The 20,074-nt window shown below is 39.3% G+C and overlaps 1 long non-coding RNA gene across 1 annotated transcript in view; it reads right to left on the bottom strand.

Moving 5' to 3' along the window:
- Positions 1-8,401, bottom strand: part of LOC146767901 (uncharacterized) — a 60,060-nt gene extending 51,659 nt beyond the window's left edge. Inside the window, exon 1 of the long non-coding RNA XR_014953754.1 lies at positions 1,571-8,401. This is a non-coding gene — a long non-coding RNA (uncharacterized LOC146767901). The remainder of the gene's footprint in view (positions 1-1,570) is intronic.
- Between the last annotated feature and the right edge of the window lie 11,673 nt (positions 8,402-20,074).

Genomic DNA, 20,074 nt, shown 5'->3' with positions numbered 1-20,074 from the left:
CACAGCATGACTGTGCTGAAACAGGGGGATAGCGGTAGTCAGTCATGGTATAAGAAAGACATGGGGAGGAAGGGTGGCAAGAACCTCATGCTGCTCTCGTACATTTCCAGTGGTGAGCAGTCCCTGAGATGACATGTCTGTGGTAATAGACATCCCTTTGGTTGATCTATAAAGTCAGTAACTGATTGTTACATTTATATGTGTGTTAAGGTTAAATTATGGATTGAATAGAGGTATTTTGGATTGAACACGCTTTCAAGGTGGGGCTTGACTGCCTGATGATGTCATATGGCAAAGGGAGAGAGAATAAAAGCTTTGGGCATGGAGGCCAGGAGGACTTGCTCCATGTCAGGACACTGTTTGTCTGGGCAATTCACACAACATCATCATTCCATCCAGATTTCAGCCAGCACAGATTCCCCCAAAAGGCTTTTACAGGCAGCATAAAGGGGGAAAGACAAGTTACTATTTCCTCATCTCTCCAGACACTTTGAGACACTGGCTGGTCTGGGGCTGGGGAATGATAAAAGCAATTCAGAGCTGCCTTTTCCCACCTATTATACTCAGGTGCCTGATATATGAACTTTGTGTACAGCAGATCTGATTTTTTACTAAGACAACCTTAACATCTGAGAAAGCCATTATGAAAGGAGGGTTGGAATGTGAGGTACTTCAATATCTATAACTTTGCCTGTAAAAATGAGTGTACTATGGTACATTGCACATAGTTTTGATGTAATGAAAAAAACTAAGTACATGCAGTATGCACAGAGACTTTACCTGGGGTTCTTTTTTATATCTCCTATTACTCAGGCTTTCATCCTCCCCATTCCCTGTCTCTTTTCTGGTCTGTCCCTTCCAAGGTCAAGAGCTCCCTCTACACTGAAGCACACTCTGCTTACCCCCATGCTCACTACATGGTGCTCCAGAGCCTTTGGCAGCTGTCACACCAATTGCACACTGAGCTTGGACAAGGTGGCTGCTATGGCTAAACACAGCTGGGTCTCCATTACCAAGCACGTTCAAATCTGGAAACCGCCAAGTTGCGAGAATAATTTCTTTGCCTCACTCTTATGAAACTTCTGAGTCTAGAGCACAAAACCATCCCTGACAGTGGGGCAGTTTCACCTCTAAATACACTGTGAAAGATACAGTAAAATCATTGAAGAGGAAAAATGTCATTGCTTTGTTCAGAGGTTGCTATTGGCTATTTAAGTATTTTCTTTTGTGACTAAACACAGAGGCCATAAGGTCTACGCACACATATCTGAAATAAGTGAGGCATCATTTAAAATTTGCCTTCCTGAAAAGGCTTTATTTTCTTGCATTCAATTTTGCAGTCTAAAAGATTAACACAAATACACTCAAAAGTAGGTTACATGGCCATAGAAATGGTTTTATTTTCCCAAAATTTGGGTACCTTACAGTTGCCCTTGGAATGACTAAGTCAACAGGAGATGCCTGCATTCCCAGTGCTTATGAAATTCAATCTATTTCTTTAGGTGCATAAGTAAGAATTCAGGGCTCAGATACATGATCTAATTATGTGGTTTAGCAAATTGACACTCACCTTATGATGTGTGATAAACAGTCCTTTCACTTAATGCAGTTCAAGTCATCCTCAGAACTCAGAATTTTTTGTGCCACAGACGTAAATGGCAGTGCTCCCGCTGTCTGGAGTGGAATAAGTTCACTGCAAGCCCAAGATGTTTTGCCTCAAGCTGCATGCACGTTGACATGCCCATATGGCATTTTTTCTGGCTCTGTCATCTCCTCCCTTGCAGCTGGTGTTTGCGCAAGGCTGTGGATGCATGCTCTGTTCCAGCTGCAGCTGTGCCAACAAAAAGATGACTGCCACAGCCTCCTCCCCACTCTGCTACTGGAAGTTACCAGCCCCTCCGAACTGCTGGCCAGGCTCTACATGTGACTTCCCATAACTTGCTTCAGTCAAATAACTTGTTTCAGTCAAAAAACAGGGGCAGTCTTCTTTAAATTCCTAATATTGTCTCTTCTCATTTGGATGGATGTTGGATAGGGGCCACAGAGAGAAGGTGATGAGGTGTTGTTGCTTCAGTGACCTGTTCAGCTGGTGCAGCCACAGGGTGCATGTCCACAGGCTGTGTGCAATTGCTAATTGAGTCCACTGTTGTCAAGAACCCCTATATCCTGGCAACTAAATTGTTTATAAGGTCAAATAAATTCTTACAATCAATATTAATGTAGACTGATGAATATGCTATTACTTGTTCATTTAGATTTCTAAAAATTAAATAAAGAAAAGTCATTAAATAAATGGTATGTATTAAATAAAATTAAATGAAAGCAAGTCAGGATTCCTCCTGGAATGGTGACGCTGAAGAGAACAGAAATAGAAAAAAAAAGAGTTGCTCTAATGTGAGAGGTGGGTGGCTACCAGACAAACAGATGTGTTTATCTTTGAGATATATTTTTAAATCTTTGTGCTGTTTCATTTATAGTTAAACCAAGCCAGCATCAGTCATATTTCTCTTGGTTTCCAGTGACTATTATTTTTGAACTGTGTGCTTTGTTGGGAAATACAAAGAAGACTTAGTACAGACAGCTGTACCAAGCCAATGACTAATTTTACTCCTGTATCCTTTCTGGATGACTTTTTGTGATGAGTTTCAATCAAACCATAATTTTTACATATGGCTATCAAGAGAACATTTTTCATTGCATGTGCAGTTTCTTCCTACACTTCCCCTTAGCATGGGAGACAGACTTATTGGAAATGTAAACTTGGTAAAATGCATTGGATTGATAAATTCCAGCATTTGCAAGAAAGCTGTGCTAATCTGGAATTCAAAGCAAGCAGAAAGTCAACAGACTACTTTGCACACTACAGCTTGGGAAGAATAAATTAAAATAAATACAGAAGGCATCATTCCAAATGAAATATCTTCCCCAGGAAGGAGGTGAGGCCCAAAACACCAGGTTCTACAGAGGGAGAGGGTGAAGTTTTGATCTCTCATAGGATCAGCAGACAGAAGAGTATCCCAGGAGTAAATCTGTTTTCCATCATCCTTTTCTACCTAATGTAATCTTCAATGGAGGCAACTTGGCTTGTTCTGGTGCAAAATATGGTACAAAAAAAACTTGAAATCAGGCAGCCAGGGTTATTGTCCTGAATTATCAAATGGGTTAACATGGAGTGGAACTGACAAATCAAAACACAGAGGCAGTCTTTGTTGTTGTTCAGACTGAGTCATAACTATGTATGGTACAGTTTCCAGTAAGAAGTTATCTTTCAGACAGCTTACACATGACTGCCATTCATCAAGGAATGTGGGGTTACCGTAAGCAAAGATAAACCAAAAGGCAATATACCAAAATAATTTATGGTGTGGGCTTAGTGGGGAAAACAATGACTGACTGCTGATAAATTCAAAGAAATGTATCAAAATGAATATTTGATGTAATTTCTGAGTCAAAATCTATAATCTCATTCCTGAAACTGATGTAAAAAATATTATCCACTTAGTTCCCATTCACCAGCTAAAGCAGGGCTACCAGTGCTGTTTCCCAGCAGTCAAAAGCACACAGCACCTGGCTCAAGATACTGACCATTTTTGCCTAAACTGTGCAATTTTCTCAAATCCCACTGCCAAAGCAGGACAAAGATGTAGCTGAGCCACTTTGTCTGAACTCTGTCTTTATATCAGTGGATGGTTGACATAGTGGGAGAAAAATTTGACAGTGAGTGTTTTGGGGTTTGAACATTTATTTTACCCTAAAAATAGCTCATAATGCTGGTTTATTTTTTTCTACTGTATGACACTTTTTGTTTTGCCACAGATTTATTAAGTTAAATTTTCTTTATCTGGGAAGAGGTTTAAACTGAAGATAATTTAGACTAAATGAAGCAGCCTCTTTGCTCTCACTAGGAGTGACCAGGAAGAGACGGAATTCCCCATGACTTGCTCTGCAGAAGCCATCGTGGAGAGATTAACTTTTCTAGATTAACAAATGCACAAAAATATGAGATTGGTGATGCCTCAGGGAACATCGCTCCTTTCCCATTCCCTATGGATGTAATTTGCTTTAAATTTTGTCTAATCCTGTTTTGAACTGAGGGGTTTGCTCTGATTCCTCAGTGTGGCTCCTGTGGCAGCATGTTTCAGAAATGCACTGACTCCTCCGCAAAGTGACTTTTATCTGTTTAAAACTGAGTCCTGTTCTAGTAGTGGAGAATCTGAGTGAACACCTTCTCCCTCACTTTCTCCACTTCCTTGCTCATTGTACAAACCTTACCCATACTTTTCCTCTGGGTGAGCCATCTCAGCCTGCTGTCACTCATAGCCATCTCAGCCCCTAAAAAGACCTGCAAATATCTTGCTCTAACCCTTTAGGGGTTAAATGCATGAAGTACAAAGCTCTTATGTAGTGTAAAGCAGAGTTTTTGGAGAAAAAAGTGATGCTACATTAACATCCAGGAGACCAATTGTTACCTAAGGCCACTGTGTCTGGTTTGCACCACTGAGCTGGCTGAAATAACACTCCACAGCCTGCCACAGCAGTGTACAAACACACCTTGTTGCCCACTGGAAGATTTGAGGTATTTTGTTTTGGAAGAATTTAGATCTGGTGGTGAAATCAGGCAGCCCAAGTCCACAATTCTTCATGGTATTACTCTGTTTCCCCTTTTTCAGGAAAAAATGGGCAGTCTACCCAGCCAGCTGAAAACAGCTTCCCTCTGCACAGCTAAGTAAACCATCATTGTCAGGAATGTGGGCACACTCCGGTTTGTGCCAGGCTGTGTGTGCGCTCCCTGCGAAAGCATTTCCTTTAGCAAAACAAATAAGTGCCACAACGACAAATACTGCAACAGTCAGTCAATTGATGGGCTCAAATGCTCCTTTGCCACCAAGAAGTGAATCTCTGCATGGAAAACACAGGGCCTGGGGAATTGCTTTTCCTGCATCTTATATCAGTTTTGGGTTTTCTTCTCTGTGATTCAGATCTGACATGAGTTGCTTCCTAAAATTCAGAGACCTGAGATATTATTATGGCAACTTAGATACATATATATGTTTAAATGTGTCCTCACTCACCTTCTTTCACATAACATGAATCAAAATACCGTTGGTTTGTCTTGGTAGAAGTATGGACCTATTTGAAAAAGGCAAACAGGATATGTGCTCTGATGGACCTTCTAACACTTTACAGAATAACAGCACCTCAAACAGAGATGGCTGTCTGTGAATAAAGCAGCTATTCCAGGCCATGAACCATTGTCACAAAGTTCCTATCACTTACTTTGAATTTACACTGAAAAGTGCCACAAGGAACAAGGATATTTTGGCTCTCCTATATATAGCACATATACTAATAGTAAGATAGTCTGAAAACTCAAGAAAAAGTGCATTTTTCTCTTTTTTTCCTTCTCAACTAGCAGCAGTGGCTGTGTGGTCATTTGGTCTTCTTCTGTGTAAAAAATAAAGTACATTCCTTACTCCCAGCCACCTTGACCACTAGCTGTTGTGTTTGCTACGTCAGAGGAGATGAGATCATTAATACCACCAGTAATGATGCTTGCAGAAGCTCCTCTCTTTTGCCAGCTCATAGACTGGGTCTGGATGAGCTATGAAAAGGATCTATGACCCATTTAAACTCCTTGCTGTTTAAATTGGCTATTAGAGTTCTGCCGTCACTGTCATTTCTTGGCTTCCCAATGAAAGAGCAGATGACTTTGATGAGCTATCTTGGTTGAGGAAAAATGCATAAAAGCAGAATTTTGAAAAAATCGTTGAGGAGGGAGGCAAGGATAAAACTTTTAATTGAGACAAGTGAGGAAAATAAAACAGAAATTTGAGGGGGGAGGAAGAAAATGGTAAACCTTCAAGCATAATCCAGTGAAACAATTTTGTGGTCAGATTATGTCTCATCATGTATTCAAGAAAGGCCTGGCTGGGTCCAAATGTTGCTCTAATAAAAGAGAAAAAGGTTTACACCCATCATTTAATGTGATTTAATGTTGAAAAATGGTTTTGCAACAAAGCTGTACCAATAAATAAGCTTTTTTCATATTTTAAACTGACATTTAGCCATCAAAAATAAAGAAACCAGAGAACACTGAAAAACCCACCAATTTATAGATAGCACAGGAAGCACCTAGCTCATTCTATTGTGCATTGCAAGAGTTATTTACTTTAAAATGAATAATGAAGAGGCTGTTTTTGAAAAGCAGCATTCAGGGCTGATATTTAGCTTTTCTCCCCATGAGCATCTGAAAGAGGCAATTCAGACTGTGGAACAAGTGGCTGAATCTCAAGAGGATGTCTTCTTGGAGGTGGTCTACTGGAGACTGTGGGCATGATTCGTCAGATGACCCAGTGTCTCCTGAAAGGAGCTTCTGCATCCTTGTGAGGCAAAAAAATAATACAGGACACAAAGGATGAATTATTCTTTTACTTGCTGATGTCAAAGAGGAGACTGTCACAGACAAGCCTCTACAAAGAAAAGTGCATTATGGGACATACTGTGATATTTTAATTATCCCTGACCACAGACCTCCAGCTCAAAGAAGGATGAGTGCATTTAGGAATAACTGACAAGACTTTTGCTTCTGAGTGTGTCTGCAAGGAAGCTGCCTGGCAGAGTGAGGACCTGGTCCTGCCTGTGTCCAACAGACACAGAGAGGTTTGAAGGACATGTTTGAAGCAGACTGCAATATGAATTAGTTTCTGTTCTTGTTCTGTTAAGGTGCTTCTTAATTTGTGGGTCAGTTGGCACACAGGCTGCGACATCCCCAAGGAGACAGAGTAATGCTCTAGGAACTGATACCAGCACTATTGATTCAGTGCCCTGTGTTTTGGAGCAATGCCCTGGAAAGACACAGAAAAAAGTGGGCAACAAAAAGGTGTTTTCTGAACTTGGCCTTCCCCCTTCTACCTTCACCGACACTTAAGAGGTTGGTGAAGGCTAGTAGAAACCAACTGCTTTAACAGATGTAGCTCAAGATGTTACTTACAAACACATGGGCTGTTTGAAATTTTATTTTTCTTACATACTTTCCATAAAATAATGTGTACAGCAGCAATAATTCTTTCTAACCTATTCTTTTGTTTCTGCAATGCGCTGACTTCTGATATTAACATGATTTCTTTATAGGAACATACCACATAACTTCCACACTTCTGAAGCATTGAGCGTTTTGAGGTCACATTGACTGAAATCTCAGAAATTATGAGATTCTATAATGTACAGCTTTACTTCTGTGGGTGTGTCTCCCATGGTCCAAAACACCACTCAAAATCTCATTCATAATGAAAAATGTGAGTTTGATTTTTTTAATTGGTTGTTTTTAAAATTATGCTTATGAGCTCTATCTTGGGCAGATTTTAAAACACCAATGTGCATAAAAATACAACTTGCTTGCTCTTTTTTTCCCCTTGTATTTACTAATAGCATCTGACTGGGGAGTCTAAGAAAAAAGCACAAGTGGCACAAGTGATAATGGAGTGATACTGATGAGGACAAACACCACTAATACAGAAAACCTGATGCTGCACAGATGTCAGCCTATGCACAGCTAGTAGTCTGATGTTCAGTCACTTTTTATACTGCTTTATTTCTTCTCTGTATAGACATTCTGAGTCACTGGGAATTGTATACCAAAGTAGTCATGTGCTCCAACCAATAATTTCCAAATTACACAAATGCAGGCAAAATTTCGTATGTGTGTATATTTATATAGCAAAAACCGAAATATACCAAACCAGAGATGTTTCTAGAATATTTACTCTAGCAATTGCTTTTTGATTTGCAGATGTTGTTGTGGGTTTTTTGCGAGATATCTACAGAGGTATGTAAGATGGTTTGCTGCCTTCACAGAAAGGTATAAATTCCAACAGATTACCAAAAGGAAGTGGTTCACAATCTGCCTCTGGGTTGATAGTGATAAGAAGAACTTCACTGAATAGCAAAAGCTCATTACTACCCAAAGCTCAATTAAAACAATTTCTTGACAGAAAATTGTTCTCCAGACAATGGGAAACTGTATTTGATGTAATCAGCACAAAAGCACATTGCCCTCCTTCTGGTAGTCATCAAAATGCTTTATTTTCTTAACTTGAAAATAAACAAGCCTCAAGGAATTTGTGGTTTTATACATCTCACATAGTCTTTTGGGTGGGCTCTTTTTTCAAACCTGGATGAATTTGCAAATATTTAAAAGTTGTGAAGTAACTTTCCACTCTGGTAAAGAAGAATGAAAATAAAATTCCTTTTTTTCAAAGACTGTAGACAGTCTATCCCAAACCCATACTAAATACTTGGATGCAAACAGCTGCCACTACTGCTTGGGAGGAACTAAGCACTTTACAAACAGATCTTGCTGCCTTCAGGATGTGACAATAGAAATATAATTTCAAAGCCTACATGTATTTTCCTATCTTTAATCTCATGAGATTATCTGATTTCTTTTTTGCAATTTTTAATCTGTAGTTCAGTTTTGCCAGACAAGACTACTTAGCTTCCCTTGTGTGTCTAGGGGGTGGGCCCAGTTCTTTTTTAAGGATGAGGGTTATGTGACAAGGTGTTTGAGTTATTGTGCAGTGACAACTTTTCATTTCAATGTAGAGTCCCCAGAGTGGATTTTTTTTTCCTGATAGCAGAAAACGGCAGCCCTTTCCCTTGGCTTCTGCCACACAGGAGTTATATGGAAGCCCAATATGCAATTCTAACGGGACTTAATGGTGATGCACGGCAGGCATATACAAGATTATCCATGTACTAGAGGAATTAGTAAATGGTTTAGAATGACAGGGCTCTAAATTCCACCTTTGTGGAGACAACGGCATGAAACCATATGGCGAGAAGTGTGCTGAAACCTACAGGAATATGCCTTGAAATATCCTGATTATTTAGGAGGTGTGCTTAAATGTCTTCATTAAGATTACTAAACCAAATATGGAGATACATTTCAGCCCAGTTTTAAGGGTTGTTCTTCCACTTTGCAATGATTTTCTGAACCTGTTTGGCAAAGGACTGTGGATGGCTTTTACCAGTTCACCAGTTAAACACAGTAGAACTTCTCCAAATACAAGGAACTCCCACTGAAAAACTCAGTTGAAACCTTAAGATGTCAATATTTGTATCTCCATCATTAGGAAAAAAAAAATGTTAATCTCAGCCTGCCAACCTTGGGGACATGCTGTAAGGGTAGTCTGGGAGGCTTTGATCTAAAGCTTGGACTGATATGCATGAGCTGCTATGAGAGAGTACCAGTGTGTGACTGGTAAGTAAGGGCAAAATCCAGGACTGAATAAATGTGCTATCATATTCTAGAGGGAATTGTGCACATTCATATTATGGTCTGGTTTGCTTCCACGCCTGGCTGTATCTTTGACTTCTTCTGTCACACTCAGACAAGTTATTTTACACATGTGAGATCTGGTATCCACACTGTAAATTGGTCACTGTGCAGGAAATTAGCCCACAAAAGGCTCAGATCCCAACTTAATTAAAGGTTGAAAAGGAAACTTTGTTCCTCAGAGAAGAAGCTGGGGTTTATTATTCTGGTAATTATAATTTACTCCTAGGGTCCATTTGCTTCCCCTAGTTTTATGCCAGTGTAAATCATGTTGCATCCATGAAGTTTTCTTCATTTAAAGAAAAGCTGTTGGGTGCACATCAGCCTCTAAGTGTCCTGGACAAGATGCCACTCAGGCACTTCTCAGCTTTTGAGAGGTGTTGTCAGCCTAGACCAATACTAATTTTATTTCTACTCAGTTTGCACAAGCTCCTTGTGCCCTTTTAGAGAGGCGTAAGAGTGATCTTTAAAGCAATTGAGAGGAATAGCAAATATGTGGGCCTCTCAATGAGCACTTACAGGAAACAGAGGACTTGTAACTGGGAAAAGTGACATTTTTCACTGTGCAGGAATGCAAGCAACAGTGGAGAAAGAGCCTCTGTATTTTACCTTCCTGCCGGGGCTAAACATCATGTCCCCTCAGTAAAGGATATCAAAGGCAGCTGAAGGATATCTTATTAGAACTCAATTGCCAAGGAAGGTGGGCAGGAGTGACCAGAGAAAACTGTGGGTTTGGATTCCTGTGGAATAACAAACTCCTGACTTCCTGTGCTGCTCTTTCTCTTGGGGATGTTTTGGTAACCTGCCAGCCCCAGTCTGGTAGTAGTTTAAAGGAGGGTGGCCAAGTGAATAGCCCTGGTGGTATGAAAAATGATTAAAAGGTTAAAGAAATCCCAGATGACTAGCTGGAATCACAGGAGCTCGAGTAGACCTGGTACTCTAATAAGCAAACAGTGGCACGCTTACTTCTGTGATTGGATATAATCACCGTGTGTGGACATTTTTCCTATTTACTTCTTCAGTGTGCTTATGCCTAGCTGCTGAGGTGTTCTTTCATCTACATCAGCAAAAACATCCTTTGCTTGAACTTTGTAAAATAAAATGAAACTCTATCCCAGAGTAGGAAGTTTTTCTCCAGATCGTTTCTACCTTTCTTTGCACCTTTGATGCGTGAGCCTTGATACCCACCACCCTCCTTTCAGCCAGCCCTCCCTGGAATAGCCTCCAAATGAAGCAATGGTCCCCAGGACCAAAGAGGAGGCTGTGGTTTCTACGGATGACTGGCCACTGCAGGCACTGCTTACTTGTGGTGTTTATTTCAGTCCCTCCTAGCTATGGTGCCTGGAGTAGGAAGGGTCAATCCGCAGTTTGGATTGGCATATTTTTAAGGTCCTTTTTTTATTATGAAATATTTATGAGAGGAAACAAGGTTGGACATTCCTGCAGCCAGTCCAGTGTAGGAACGCTATGTGCCTTCCTCCCCCAAACATGTAAATGCAGTCAGTTATTTAATGGAAGACTCACATACCTTGTTCCTTTACATTTCAAGTGAGCTGTCAGAGGAATGTAAACATTTATTTGGAGCAAGCCCTCAGGTAAAGGATTACCATATGCCACAGAAGGAAATTCCAGCATGCCCACCCAAATTTATGCTGTGGAGAGTGCTATGAATAGAAAGTTTGTACACTGTTATGAATATGGATAAAATACATCACTCACAGCCGGGCCATGAAAAATTGAAAAACACATATTTTGGATCACACAATATTTTCAAAAATATATTTAAAAGAAAACAAACATGAGATCTTGGGTGTTCATTTACTGTTTGAAGTACCTTTGGGAAAGACAGACATCAACAAATTTTCTTCCAGACCACTCACTTATCTTGATAACAGGAGGTTTTTTGCAAGAAAGGCAACAGTCTCATTCTCAGGATATCTTTGTTTCCTTAGCCAGTGCCCATTTATTGGGAGTTTGTGTTGTATTCAGGGTTAGAAAAAGCAGACTTATTTAGAGGGCTACATTCAGTCTTAAAGGTCAGAATTCCTCATTCTCAGCCACCTTACAAGGTGACCTTTTCATGAGGATTTCATGACCACTGTTCACCTTGCAAATGTGTTTAATTAGCAATTATTATCATTATTATTATTATTATTATTATTCTACAGCAGACACTCATTAGTGTTTTAATGTGGTCAACATCAGTTTCTTTTGAAGTGAAAGGATTTCTGCTAAATTTTTTAAAAAAAATGTTAAAACTTGCTTCTGGGAGAAGGACAGCCCCACCATGCAAACCAGTGACCTCAGCAACATTGGGTTGGGAAATATAAAGTTCCTACCCATGCTCTAGAATTTGTTACTATGACCCAAATCTATATAGAGCTTCTGCATTTCAGTCCTCCATGTCAGCCCCCACCAACAGGAATGCTACACACACTCCTTTAGCTGTGAGGGACTCATGACAGGTGGTCTGCCCTTCCTGTGGATTTATGTGTTTGGGCCAACTCATTAATTTCCTCTCAGGGCCCTTCTGCTGCCTTTTCCTTTCTGCCTTCTCCCTGCAGCATCTCTTTTCATTGCAAAAGGATTTTTTTTTTTTTTTTTTTTTTTTTTTTTTTTTTTTTTGCATTGGTGGAAGTGACAGAACTTGTTACATGAGAACAAGTAAAACAACCTTATTATTAGGGAAAGAGGAGTGTGAGACAGTGAAAGAAAACAGTATTTAGCAGCAGGAACCCTTAGAATGGCATCAGATCCAAGCCAGAGAATGTTAACACAGAGGAAGGGAGGAGTTTGATGTGGGATAGTGAGCTGCCTTGATTATCTATTTCTGTTATCCCAAAGCCAAGTTTATTTTAACTGGAAATTGCATATTACGTTGAATGAGAAGCATATGGAAAGACAAAGTTACTGATTTAAAGTCTTAAAATTTGTCCTGCCTAAGGAATGACACCCCAAACCTTGCTAAGGTTAGGCAGCTATGGCACATGATATCATTTTTCAAGCCAAATGCATTCAAGGCAAATATCCATGAGCTGCCCAGGAGCAGACAGATCCCTGCACCCTTTTCTCCAGGCTGTTCATGCTCAGCAGAGTTTGAACCATAAGCTTCCTATGCTCACCTGTCCCTGCCTGCTGTTCTTATTGCCAGGCATGGCACAGAACTCCCTTTGTGGGAAGGTCTGAGTGCAGAGCAGGACCTAAAGTTATTGGCACTGAGAGGCAGGGAGGATGTGTGTTTTGTCATGAAACAAAAAGCTACCGCTAAAGAGGTGCAACTTCTCCCTCCCTTCTTCCTGGTGAGACAAAAATGATAACTGATTTTGTTAATCTAAAATTGCGATTAATACTTGATAATTAGAGAAAAAACCATTGAGTAAGAGCTTTATTACACTGTATTTTGTTTTATTGCCCCCAGTTGTGTTTTTTAGACAGGAGGAAAGATATAAATTCTGAAATTTTGATGATGAAGAAGTTATTAAGAGTAAATATTTGGAAGTTAGAAAGTGAAGACAATGACCTTTCTGATTTTTGAGCTAATATATTGTTTCCTTTGAGCATTGGATGCCTTAGCAGTTAATTCTTAATCTGATGGAGCAGATATGCACTCCCTGACCTTACTGTGAAAGGAAAACTAAGTACCATTCACTCCAGGCTACTAATACTCAGATAAAAAAAAAAAGTTATGATCTTTAGGTAAAACCTGGTTCCTGAGGCAGCAGAGAGAAATGATGGAATGAAATATAGCACCATTCAAAATAATGGCTTCAGACTACTCAGCACTATGATGCTGTGCATGGCACATTTGATACAGTGAATCATTAAGTTGTTGTTGCCTTTTTCTAGCTAAGGAAACTTAAACAAGAAGATTTCATTTGTGGTGGCAAAGGAAGAAATGAAACTCTAACATGCTCACTTACAGACTCCTTCTCGAGATGTAGATATTTTGAAACCATTTTGGACTTTTAACATCTGATGAATTTTTAAACATGAGGCTCTACACAAAATATCTCAGTCTGGCAAACAGGCTACCCAGTTTAATCTTAGTCACGTCACTGTAGGTGCTGAAAAGTGCCACCAGAATCCAGCACCCACATTTGAAAGCTGAGTGTGGGAGCAGATGAGGGCAGGAAACAAAGAGACTTTTTATCCTTGTGCCCACTTGCACAAACACTGCAGATGGTCTGAACCTCTGCACTCACACTATGTGCCTCTGTGAGTGCAAATCACATCAAAGAGATTCCTGGAAACACTACCCTGAAAGGCTGCAGCCTGGCTATGGTGGTGGGATCCTGGGCAAGACACAACCCTTTTAATTTGTCCTGTTAGGATCCTCAGGGTGGACCCAAATTTAAATACCACAGTTTTCATGGCAAACACACTGCGAGTGGCACACTCACTCTGTGGACTAAGGCCTGTAATTTGATAGGAGACTTGGTTCTGGTATGACAACCCGTAAACATCTGTGTCCCACTGCAGACAATCTGCTTTGCAAAGGAGAAACAGAACAGACTGTCCTGAAGCGTTCCTGACCTGCTGACAAAATGATGACCAGCAGTACTTTCAGCCTAAACCTGGCCAGAATTGGGGCCTGTTTTTATTGTGAAAATTGTTTCTACAAGGAAGATATGTCAGAAAGATATGCAATTTACTGACAGGGCTGATTCCCCCAGACCACGGCTGTTTCACCTGCAGGAACTTTTATTTGGCACAGTCTGAACTTGGTTCCCAGCTTCATTACAAAAAGTCCAGTGTTGTTGAAGTTGACTAAGAGTAACAGGTATCTGTGAGTTTGACTGTGATCCTCTGTGTCCCTGTCAGCTGCTCTGTTTGTACAGGGAGTCAAGTTCCCAACAGATAAGTGGTGATGCTAAGAGACAGGCAGCACTTTGAAGGAGCCATGGTTTTAAAGGAAACTGGTGTCTGGGTCATGTAGTTTGCTGTGGGGTTCTTGTAGATACAAAGCACATGCATCCTGTCAATCGCTCCCTGATTGCACCTCTACATGAGCAGTTTGCCTTGAAAATTAAAGCCCTCAGGGAATTTTCCTCCAGTGGCTATCCAAACTGTGACCCTAGAGCAACCTGAGATCTTTTGAGGTCTATTGGAACAAGTGCTTTGATTATCACAGGAACAAGTATTTGATTAGCAACAAATAACTGGCAGTTCTGATTTGCAAAGTGGAAGCTGGAAGCTGATCAATGTCCCTGGGGAGAGGGCAAAAGTACGTGGCTGGGCAAGGAGGATTTACGGAGGGCACAAAATTCAGGCAAAATACTAAAGCTCTCACAGTGAAATACTTAAACACCCTAAGGATTTTTGTGAAAGAAAAAAATATTAGTTCTTTAATCAATTTTGTGATCTGGTAGCAGGAATGAAGTTATTCAGTAATGTTTACTGTTATTAGATGATCTGACAGTTATCAATGTAAAATATTGCAGGTACACCTACAATGTGTAAATCACATGGTGTTGTTTCTTCATGTATACATGAACTAGCTGTTCTTTCAAAGTGAAAAATGGGGAGCTCAGAAGCAACTTATAAAACCAACATATGAACAAAATTTTATACATGGATATTTCCAATATCATGGAAACAGGAGCTAATTAAGAAATATCATAATTTTATACAGAAAAAAATGGTGAATAGAAGAGTAATAGCTCAGGGGATCTACTTGTTCTGCTGTTGTTATTGAGAGCTTTTAATTTTTATGTGACTCTATTTAGGAGTAATGAACACATTGATTAAAGACTGATTAGTTTAATATTATTTCATAATTCAAAGAGGGAAAAGTAAGAGAAAGCCATCTTGCAGTAAACAATTTATTAAGATAATAAAATCCATTTCCTCTATGTGAATATTGGTTCCTTTGTATTTCCAGACCAGCTTTGCAAATGAATGAAGTTCAGATGGTTTTGTTACAGACATAGGATAAACATCCAGATTTTACAGTTTTTCATGACATTTGATGTACTCAAATTTTGATGTTATTACTGTGAAAATCCATGTTGATTATCACCGGATGTGTAAGAGACAAATCTGGACATATGGCTCTTTCAATACTGAATCAAAGGCTTGACATTAATTTATGAATAATGAGATCATAAATGCCATATGCTTTTGTAAAAAAATTGAATTGTTTCCAAGTAACATCTTTATTGTGAGTATGATGCAATTATCTGCATCATTATTACCATTATCTGCCACTTCTCTGAGTTGTAAGTATGTACAGACAAAAGATACCCATGTAAATGTAACATATGTGCATTTGGTGTGGGTTTTTTTTCTCACAAGAATAGGAACATTTCTATTTCTTTTGCTAGTATTAGTGGCTGAACTGATTTCGAGGAACTGAGTTTGGAACATGTAATCAAATTTTAATGTCTACAAGTGTATACATAATTTACATGCACAAAAGTCAGTTAATTACAAAGAATAAAAGACAATTCTTTAAAAATACATTAAAGCGTTTTGTTTTCATATGCTGCCATGCTGATAAGGCAGGTATTTTGTAGTGAAATTCTATCAGACCTGGTGTGTGACCCTGATGGGCTGTAAATGGACAAGTGGCCTTTCCTTCTTGTTTGCAGTCACAACATTTTGAATGGGCAGGTGAAAAATAAATTATAAATGGACACATGCCAAGATACAGAGAGAGTATTCCATTCCACAGGCATCTTGCTCTTCTCTGAATCTTGGTGACTTCAAAAAGAGATAAAGGTCTCAGGTACAAAGGAGATAAAGGTCTCAGGTACCTTTGCACTTCCCACTTACAGTCTCCTTAAATGGGGTCTGATCTCTGTGTGCCAGGAAGGGATTTGTTGTTGGCTTAGGACCCCGGTTGGTGAGTGTGTGCCTGTCCTCTCTGCTCCACATGCAGTGTGGGCAGAGGGTCATGCATGTGCCAATAACACACCAGCCAAAAAGCAGCGCTACCCATCTCATGGGTATAGTTTCATTAAAGACCAGAAATTTCACAGGAAACCTGACAATCTGCTCATTTTGCTAAAGAGGATAAAGCCCTAATTGTTACTTAACTCAGCAGTTTCAGTTCATGAAAGAGCCAAGATAATTGCTTGTGGTTCTGCTGTTCTTTCTGATTTCCAGACTCTTCTGATTTTCATGACTGAGGTAGACTGCTCCAAACATGAAAAGATTTATTTCCTATAAGGCACATCATAAATTCCTGGCAGAGCTGGTCTAGAGTTGCTCAAAGTGTTTGTGGAATATGATTGTGGTCACAGGATCCAGCAAAAAGTTTATAGAAGGTGGTAGTGTCAGGAGGGGTCTGGAATAAGATGCCTGGATCATAGCAGATCACTTACTACCTGAAACACCAAACACAAAATATTGTCCTCCGGCAATCCTCCCCAGGGAGAATTCCTCTCTCCTTCTGCAGTCATTGAGGAGATGCCAGCTTCAAGGAGAAGAGCTGAAAAGCTATTACTGATTTCGATAGATTTTCCACATTTACTCTGGATCTCAGTATACTGCTCATTATCAAGAAAATTCTGGCAAAATTAAATGTTACTGTTTTATGCAGATAGATTTCTACCTTCCCTTTAGCTCAAGTTCAATTATCTGGAAAAAAAGAAGGAAATTTTTACATTTACCTTCACAGGTCTTTGTCACCTAAGAGGAAGGAGCCAACAGTTGAAATCCACTTTCTCCTTTGCTGTAGAGGACGACATAGTTGACCTCCAAAAAAAACAGTCTGTGTAAGAATGATCAACTTGCTTAAAAATATTACATTCTTCAGGAAGTCTAGCATTGTGTTAATCCTGGTCTAAGAAATTAGATAATCTTTGAACAGGTAATCCTCCAGATTATGGAGTATAATATTCATTGTTACTGTTGCTGCTATTGCTGGGTTTAGTCTCACCCAGTCATCACTGATGTAGTTCTCCCTGAAATACAGCAAAATTTCTAGTCTATGAGAATGCCTGATAGGACAGAAGTAATATCCCTAAGTAAAAGATGTCTTGATAAATTGTGGTTAAAAGCAGACTGAATTTTACACAGTCTTGCATACCTAGTCCCTTTTCTCATCACAACAGGTGGTTAATGGTGAGCTAGAGCATAATTCAGTCTACAGCTCATTCTTCATGCAGTTTTCAGAGACAGAAATTATACATTTTTTTACTTGGATTGTATTTAAATAAATTTGCTCTCACTTTATTCATTAGCGCTGGAATGACGTACATTTTCCTGTTAAATGTTTCCATGATCCTCCTCCTGTAAAAAGGATTCTCCAACTCTGTGTGACATTTCCTTGGTAGATCTACTTTAGCAAGGATCAGACTAGAAGTATACCAGCAAAGCAAATGTGGACAGCAGACAGAGGTAAACAATGTGAAAATGTTTTTTGACAGCCACAGATTTTCTACTACAGTTATGTTTTGATCACAATAGCTCTGCTGCTCCAAAAATTTAAGCTATCATTGCTGAAGCATTGTGGCACACCAAAATTTTTTGTCAGGCAGAACAGTGAGTTAGTTTAAGTATTCTGCAAGATTAGATTTTTTTCCATTTAATCCGTGTTAAATTATTACCTTGTCCATATTTTCTATGCATTTGCAAAACATGTTACTTGTTCATTTCCATAGATTTAAAAAAAATTATGTCCTGTATGTGATAAAAAATTTCCAGAGACAGCACCAGTATTATTATTGGAAAAAACTTGGAAAGGATTAAAAATAAATTAATTTGGTCTAATTAAATAACTTTTGCTTGTATTTTTATAATCTCTGTGAACTCATAGAGAGTATGCTAGGTATGTCCAGCACTGCGAATACAGAGTGCTTTCACTGTATTATTTTTGCCACTTAGTGGTGACAGGTGACATTAAAATGATTTAGTAAAATTTAGAACTTGCAGAATCTCAGTTAATGAGATCTCTGTTCATTATTCTTGGCCCCAGCTCAGTTTACTATGTGATGTGCCCTGTATCATAAGACTATGATCTAATCATTGAAGTCACTGGGCATCAATTTCAGTTTGGCCTGATCTCTTGTTTTTTCAGGAAGATGGACTCTGATTTAATAGATCTTTGCCTGATCTCTTTTCTAGCCTGACCTCTATACATATAGCACAAGACCAATGCTGTAACCTAACCTAGAATTCTAGTGAGCATTTCCTCTGCAATAGACTTAGTGCTATTTTGTTCTGTGCTTACAAATGTAATTATTAATTAATATTAATAAATACTAATTTTACAGGTCCTGTAGTAAGCCTTTCAAAAGCTCTACTAGACTTTTTCCCTTGAAGTCATACCACAACTTCAAAGGCAGAAGAAAACAGGATTTCATGCATTTGGGATATCTAATACTACAGCACTGGATCAGCACGGGAAGTAGTGCAGATATCTGAAACATATGAAGGGAGCCTCTTTCTATGAATATGCATCAGATCACTGAACTTCTAGCTATTAATTTCTAATTCTATCAACTGTATTACATCTATACCTTTTATTTCTCTCCTTCTTGAGATTATCCATCCAGTAGGCTCCTGTGGCAAGAAGTGAGCAAGGATGAAAACAGCCAAATGAGTATTAACCACTATGCTCTGTTTCAAAAGATGTGGAGATGGTGCTGTACACTGCAAAACTTGTAGGTCCAGCTGTTTTACAAAAAAACAGATCCTCCCAAATATTTTTCACTCTGTAATATTTTCACAAACTGTTTAATTTATTACTGAAGGAAGGAATGTGATATTTCACTAGCATTTACTTAAAGCAGCAAGATTTTTTATGACAGCAGCTGGAATATAGTAAGTAACAGCCTTCTATCATGCTTTTCAACAACCCACTGCTGGCTTTGCACCAAGGAGTTTTGAAAGTACACTGTGTATATCATACTTACATGTCTAGCTTTGGTCTTTCCATCCATGTTATGCTGCACAGGTTCAAGGGGAGGTGAGGTATGAGAACGAACACAGAGACCAAAGGAAGGTGAGACAGATCCCATAGAATGGTGTCTGTGGTGAATTTATATCTAGCTTCTAAGAGGGGTGATGGGCCTCTTGATTTTAGCCATATGCAGAGATACTCCTGAACATGTAGTTCTGGGGAGTGAAAGGAATTAGGATTGTATGTCATGACACGGTGTGGCATGGCATGGTCAGTACAATGTAGAGTTTTCTCATCCTCTAGGGTTTAAACTCATTATAGTAAACCTTCTACAGGTTGAACTCTGTCATATGTAACCAGAGCTGGGTGTTGAAGATAAATACATGCCATCAACATGGTTCAGTAAAAATCTGCTCAACTGAGCATAATGTAACAGTAGTTTTAATTTAAATTAGCTGAAATTAATCTTCAGTGACTACACTGAGCAGACGAAGCATCTAATCAGGCAGCGAAAAGACACTGGAGGAATATTCCCTACTATCTAATGAAAAGGAGTAGAGAACAAAGGAATGTGTTTCCCCCCTTATTCTAGGGAGTTAGAAGGTGAGGAGGAGTAGAGGTTTTATTTTTATCACCATCATCACCCCCAAAAGCAGAATTTCTTAAAATGGGAGATCTGAAATAAGTTTACCAAAAGTGAGAAATGGGCCCCACTGAATCTCTTTGTTTTGTTTATATATCCCGTGACAGGAAGATGATTGGTGCACCTGGCAAATTGCCACAGCAGCTGTCTACCTCTTGTGAGTCTGTAGCCTACATTGCATTGAGCTGCATATGTCACTATGCTAGTGCATTACTCTAGAGCTCTTCTGAGAACACTATTGCCTTTCAGA

This window comes from Lonchura striata, chromosome 3, assembly GCF_050655825.1.
Source record: "Lonchura striata isolate lonStrDom1 chromosome 3, ASM5065582v1, whole genome shotgun sequence".
In the NCBI taxonomy this organism is placed as follows: Eukaryota; Metazoa; Chordata; class Aves; order Passeriformes; family Estrildidae; genus Lonchura; species Lonchura striata.
This window is presented reverse-complemented; position numbering and strand designations above follow the sequence as displayed.